The sequence below is a fragment of the Rattus rattus genome, chromosome 15 (genome assembly GCF_011064425.1).
Source record: "Rattus rattus isolate New Zealand chromosome 15, Rrattus_CSIRO_v1, whole genome shotgun sequence".
NCBI lineage: Eukaryota > Metazoa > Chordata > Mammalia > Rodentia > Muridae > Rattus > Rattus rattus.
The window spans coordinates 21,413,696-21,421,228 of record NC_046168.1 but is presented as its reverse complement, the minus strand read 5'-3'; positions in this window follow the sequence as shown (position 1 = coordinate 21,421,228).

Genomic DNA, 7,533 nt, shown 5'->3' with positions numbered 1-7,533 from the left:
TCCACATAGTACAGGGCATGGGCTCTCTCTTTCGTGGGCCTTAAGTTAAACCAAATATTGGCTAGACACTCCAACAAGTTTGGTGCCACCATTTTCTCACTACCATCTTGCCAGCAGAACAGGTTGTATGTAGGTGAAGGGTTTTGTGCTTAGGTTGGTGTCAGGTATCTCTGTGGCCTGCAGAATACCTTCTGGTGTCTAGAATGTAGGGGTTAAGGTAACATGCCTGCACCTCTCAATCTCTCTATGTTCAATGAACTGTGTGGACGTTGTTTTAGCCTGAAAATGGAACCCAGCTGTCAGTTCTCAGAGAATGAGTTCCATCTAAACTCCCTTTCCACAGGTTTTTATCCACTTCTCCTGCAAGCCCTGAGCTTATCTCCCAGAAAGATACTTTCCCGAAAGCTGTTCTGATAGAGGGTGAGGTTCCCAATGAAATGTTCAGGGAGTTTGCTGTTACCTACGTCTCAGCAGACTATACTAAGAGGACGAATGGTTGGCCCTGTGGTATATATCAGAGCCTCAAATGAGGAACTTAAAACAAATACTGAATTTTCCACAGTTTAAGCTTTCATTTAAAAGGGGAAAACAAGTATATACTTTCCTATTCTTTGGTACACAGAGTGATGCTGATACATGTATCATAGAGTCAGGAGGGATTGTTCTGAAAGAAGAATTTCTAACATATGAGCTGTTCCCCGACAGCCATGGAAATCATTACATTGATTCTCATGTTTCCAATGGACTAATGAAATGTAATTTTCAGTATTGAAGTCTTTGTAACACTGTAATAGAATTGGGAATATAATAAAAATATTATTTTAGTCTATATGACTTGGAAGATTATCCAACATAAAAGTAGTTTTAAAAATCATTGAGCTTAAAGAATGAGTTACATAACGCTTTTCTTTTTTTAAAACAAAAATACATTGGCTCCAATTCTCTAGACTTTTCCTATGATAAATCATGGCTATCAACAGTAGGCGATCTACAGATATTAATGCATATTCTTTGCAGAGAGACTGAGAAGTGAGCCACATTTCATAAGCATCTAAGATTAAAAGAAAACATTGAAAATGTGTGGTTGACTCTTCCCACACAGATTGGTCAAGAAACTACATCAGACTGTATACTGCATCTGATGGAGATGCATGATCATGTGACAAACCATAAACAAATCAGAGCTATTTAAACAAAATTCCAAATCACTACTTTTCTAGGGAGGTGGAAGTAGATGCAATAGGGATGTCTACAGTTCCGGCAGTGGCGTTATTTTATCGTGGTCTTGTTTTGTTTTTATAATTCGTATATACTCTTTGTGCATGTTATTGGATTTCATAGGGACAATTGCATACAAAAAGCTCCTTGGCATGTTCTTTGCTCTCTCTTTCCCTTCCCAAGTGCTCCTCCAGCCCCCTTTCCTGTTTTGCTGTTTTACTTGTACTTTCATGTAATATGCATACGTGACTTTATGTATCTATATGAAATCTGGCAGCTACAAATCAGAGAAAACATTTTTAAAAGAATATATGCTTGAAAAAATGTAGCTATATTTATGCAATGCCTGTTGCCAAAGTGAGAAGTACTTGGATTCTAAAGAGAGACTTGTATTTAGCCAAACAAAACTCAGAAGACATTTTTCTTTCTCTTTCCTTTTTTTCCACGCGGAAAGGTTTAATGAGAGAAGAAGAGGAGAGGAGAGGAAAGAAGTCCGGCCATGGGCAGATGGAGGGAAGGAGAGGGAGGTGAGGGAGAAGGGACAGGGGCAGAGGGGAAGAGAGCAGAGAAGGGAAGAACAAAGAGAAAGCAAGAGCAGAGGACGTTTTTTTCCCACCTGTTGTTTTGCAAACGAATATTTTAATTTCCTTTTCAACCAGTTTGCTAACTTTATCAAAACTTGATAACTTCTAAGTCAATTGAAGAAAAAAAAAAAGCAGGGATGCTGGAGACAGGGTGAACTTCAACAATTCTTTGTATCATAAAAATGAGTATCACAGTTTAGTTCACTGATCCAAAGAGACTAAAGTTAGCTACATATATCTTGGGAAGCACCTTTTACAGCCCTAATATCTATTCTATCTAATTAGGAACAAAATTAGCATTAATCCTAATGTACTTACTCTATTAAATAGCTAATTTAGAAATACATTAGCTTTATCAGAATAAAATATTTTAATTATGATGTTCTCACTTAAACCTAATATAAGTTATTTGACAGATTTCAATGACAAGAGAAATATTTGGTATCTTTAATAAATTGAAAAGAACTAAAGATAAATAATTGATTTCTGAAATTAGTAAGTTGTGGATTTTTACCAATATAGAAACTTGCCACTGTACAGATGTCATACGCAGTATCAAGAGAGCACATGCACTGGGTTTGGACACAACGTTTTAATTCTTTGGCGTTAATAAAGTAAGATGTGCAACAGTTGACTTTGACCCTGGGATTTCTTCCAGAGGCCTTTATGAGGCTGATCATGTGCTTGTCAAAGTGAATAGAAAAGGAAAAAAAGGATTTGTTTCCATAACTTGTACTGTATTGTTTTATGATTTCCTGAATAGACATAATTTACCACACATAGAGAGAACATTAGACAACCAAAAATGGACTCCATCCAACTTCAGCTTGGTGAACCTTGGTTTATCAGGATTTCTTGCTAGAGCAGAAGTGACCAAATGATAACTACAGCATTGGACATATCCTGGACAGCACACTGGGAACTGAACTACCAAAGAGTCCCCCTTAGAATGGATGACTCTTGAAAATCCATACCGCTGAGTACCTCCGTAACTCCTGAACAGGTACACTAACTACACTAACTTCCCTACCAATTGACCGATTACCTTTGAGATTATATATTATGACTATATGTTTATATAGCTTTGGGATTTGTGGAGGCCTTGTGAACCTCCCCACTCTATCCAAGATGGAACATGAGTAGGAAAGTTTCATGAGTGTCTACTGAAGTAATCCCAGATCTGTACTTCAATGGACATGTCTGAGCACAAGGAATCCAATTCACAACAGCTAATTATACATCAGCACCCAGATGCACACACGCAGAACAAGTACAGAGGTAACAATGTTTGCAATAACCTGGAGGATATGTGATCAGTCTTGCAGCTTTAGGCTTTGTTTAATTATACTCAAGGTAAAATATTTGAGGAAAAAAATTCTCTCTGTGCACACATTTAAATTCATTTTCAGTGGTGACATGTTTCCTAAATACCATCTCTGTTTAAAAAGTAAATTCAGAGCTCCTGTTAATGTGTTGACATTTATTTGAAGGATTTTAACAATACTTATCTTGACTTTCTAATTAAATGTATTCACTTGTACGCACTCAGACATGCAGATACCCTTTCCCAGACACACACATATACACACTTTCGTCTATGCACCCTCACATGCACAATTCATAGTTAGCTGGAGATCAAGAGGAATTCATAAAGAGTGAGACATATTTTATTGTGACATAGTTCTAATATAGTAGCAATTCTAGCAGAATTTATTCTGGGAAGAATGCATTTGCTGGTGCTATAAATATTACTTCCTATTTTAATATTTTCCTTATCAACTTGTAAAGAGAATCTCAAATTTTATAAATATGAAAAACTCAAGAAGGGTGATGTTGTCTGGGGAAGAAAGATGGAGAGTATTTTTCACCAAGAGTAAAATCCAGAATATAAAAATGTACACAGATCTCTAAACTACCCTTTCAAAACTTCAATGCCATTAAAGTTTGATTTTATAGATCTCTCCTGTATACATATTTATAAAGTGAAAATAGAGTCTATGCACAGATAAGAGCCTTCTATGCACATATCAAATGGTTTTGATGCCACAGCAAGCAACAGAGAGAAGCCCAGGCAGTTTATGACAATTTTGGAACCTCGAGACATTTACTCTCTTTTATAAAATATTAACGAAACAGTTGACAGGCTCACAAAATTATAAAAGAACACATCTCGTAAAAAGAGGCACTTGATGGTATTGATCAGAGCTCCAAGGAGGGTTCTATGAACTCAGAGTTATAAATGGTCCTACTATTGTGTTCATTGTACATTCAGTAGGGTCATGGAATGCTTTCAGAGACAGATGAGATTCCGGGACAAACCAGATCTTGGATTGGCAACATCTTTATTTACACTTATTTTGAAAAAAAAAATAGATTTTAGTGTTTGACTAAAACTTAGTCTTAAATTATTTACTGCTGCAGGAATTTCTGCCTATGGTAGTTTTATCATGAAGTGGGGATTGGGAGGATGAAGACAATTGGGCCATGATGATCAGAAGCATTTGAATCCAGGAAATGATGCAGAAGCATAAGCTAGTATAGACACTCAGTGGAGTACAGGAAGCTGCCTCCTACTCTACACCCTGGGGCTGGAGGGAGCTGCCACAGCCAGCAATAGAACATAATCTTCTTTATTTACCAAAATCATCTACAGTTCCATCAAGTTTCCTGCAAACGCTTTGATTTTTGGTTCTTAATTATGCCCAAGTAAAATTCTCTTTCTCTCTCTGTCTCTGTGACTGTCTCTGTCTCTCTGTCTCTCTGTCTCTCTGTCTCTCTGTCTCTGTCTCTGTCTCTCTCTGTCTCTCTCTCTCTCTCTGTGTGTGTGTGTGTGTGTGTGTGTGTGTGTGTGTGTGTGTGTGTGTGTGTGTGTGTGTGTGTAAAGATCGGAGGACAATTGCTCCTCAGGTGTGGTCCACCTGTATTTGAGACAGGAGGGCTTCTTATTGGCCTGGAACTCGTCAAGTAGACTAGACTAGGTGGCTCTCTTGCCCCAGGAATCCACCGGTCTCTACTTTCCCTGGGATGGAGTTATGAGTGGATTCTAGCACAGTTGAATGTTTTTTGCTTGTTTGCTTTTTGTTTGTTTGTTTACATTGTTTTCACACACCAGGATTGCCTTTTGTAGACTGACATACTTTCCAGTCTCCAAGTTTTACAATGACTCCTTTTCATGGCACCCGTTTCTCTCCACTCAAGTAAACTTGACAAATTGGAGTCTTAGAGCCATCTGAAACTCACTCTCTGTCAGGAATAGACAACACACTTACAGGGGACTTAATGTAATATGTCATTGACTCTGCCCAGAGAAACCTAGCTTTTACTTGTTTGTTTTACTTTTTGTATGGACAAGGAGGAAAAGAATCCCAAAATTCTCACAGTGTATTCTATGTGGTGTTGTATTTCATCTGACTACAGTTTTTGAGAGCCTCTTCTCTTTATAAACAAGGAAATGTTTCTGAAAATCAGCAGGAGGGAAAAATCTGGGGAGTCTCTACTCTTGAGAGATTCAGTAAGATATTGTTTCTGTGGATCTATGATCTTGTTTATCTATGATTTTCCTTCAGTGATGACTTCATTGGCTCTACCTTCTAAAAGCTATTTCTCTTATGTTCTGAGATCATAATTACTTTATTTCCTCTTTTCCATATCCTCCTTATATCCTCCATCTTTCAAACAACTATTAATTGATATACATATTAAATTATGCTGTGTAAACATTGTGGAACTTTGAATGATGTTTCAATGGGTAAAATAATATTTTCAACAGCTACTACTTAAGGTTATGTATATGTGAGGAGAATAGGAAAGAGAAAAGGACAAGAAGAGGGAGGAGGGGAAAACACTTTATGCCTTCCACAGAAGTCAATTTGAGGATGGATCATAGATCGAGCTGTAAAATCCAAGACTACAAAACATCAGTAAGAAAATGGCAAACCATTTGTGACCTTGACTTTAAAGATGAAGGTTTAGCTACAACATAAAATGTACAATCCATATAAGGAAAAAGGTGCACATGGGGCACGGGGGTGGGGTGGGGCTTGGCTGGGTTAAAGGTAAAATTGTACACTCTAACAAAGACTTTATTAAACAAAGAGATAAAACACAGGAAACAATATATAAAAATACTTTATAAAAATTATGAAAACTTTCACTAAAGAAAATATGAGCAAGATTTATAAGGAGTCCCAACCTCCACCATAAAAATCCAAGAACCTGGCAAAAGATTTGCAGATAACTTACCTATTGCCCCAATATATACAGGTGGCAAAAGAGAAATCTACATCATTTAAGTGAGTGCAGGTTTAGTAAATTACCACACACCACTCAGAATGCCGGAATCCAGAAAAACTGACCACCACCAGCTGTTGGCAAAGATACAAACAAGTGAATATTTTTCTTCATAGCTAAAAGAAGTGTGAAACCATAAAGCTTCTTTGAAAATAGTTTCTTTCTTTTTTTAAGTGGACAGATTGGTATCATGTTTAATTAAAGAATAGAACAATAAAATTTGCCAGGGAACAAATTCAGAATAAATCAGGGGGAAAAAAAGGATAGACACAAGTTCAAAAAACTTGAAAATTTGCCCCTAACGCTGAAAAAATAAGGGGAAATGGAGAACCAAAGTAAACCAGGTCAATCCTATGAGGATGACTGTTATAAGGAATCCATAGCTAAGCAGTGGTTCACACCTTTAGTCTCAACCCTTTCAGGCAAAGGCAGACACATAGGAAATAGTGGTTTAAATGTAAAAGGCACTTGCAAAAGGCAGGATGAAGACAGTTTCTTACAAATAGAAAGATTTTACCATATGGTCTGTCAAGAGATCTCTTTCTCAAGTATTTATCCAAATGAATTAAAAATTTGTCTTCAGACAAAAATAAAATATTTATAACAGTGTTATTTATTCATTACTGCCAAAATTGAAGTCAAGATTGCCTTCAATACACAAATGAATAGGTTGATGTGCAATTTTACAATGGAATATGATTCAGCAATAAAATGAAAATATTTATTATACCAGAAGAAGATCTGCATGAAACTTAAGTGCATACTTTAAGGGAGAGAGGATCATCTACATAAATTAAATACTATAGGTTCTGAATTATATGATGTTCTGGGAAAAGAAAAATTACAGATAATAAAAGGATAGTTTCAAGAGATTTGCTAGGAAGAGGTTTGAGTACACAAAGAAGAATGTATTTTTAAGACAAAAAGTAAAATAAAGTAAAAAACCTGCCTAGTGTGTTACTGTAATAGGCAATTAGTGGATGGGGTGGAATGTGGAGTAGAATGCAAACTCAACGTAATTAACATTGGCTACAAATGTGTAAGTCAACGTCATTGTAAGAGACAGAAGAAAGCGTGAATTAATGTTGTAGATGAGTGAGATTTGTATTGCTAAAAGCACCAAGACCTGGACATGAGTACTGAAGCCTTGCTGTTTCAGTCTTTTTCTGATTTCACACTATGATTAGGCTAAATGAATTTTGAAACTGAGAAGTTAAATGTGTAGGTAAAAGTTGGTGGAAACCTAGTTTGTTTTTTATTGTTGGGGAGGGAATGACCTATTTGATAGGAAGGCTTCATATTAGTGGAAATATTAGTATGTGGGAATTCATGGCTTATTTAATTTACACATACATAATTACATTTAGAAATTATTACGAGTGTATTATGAGTGTAAGTGTGAGTCATTAGTAGCAGTCTGGTCTGACCACTGCTTTGCAAG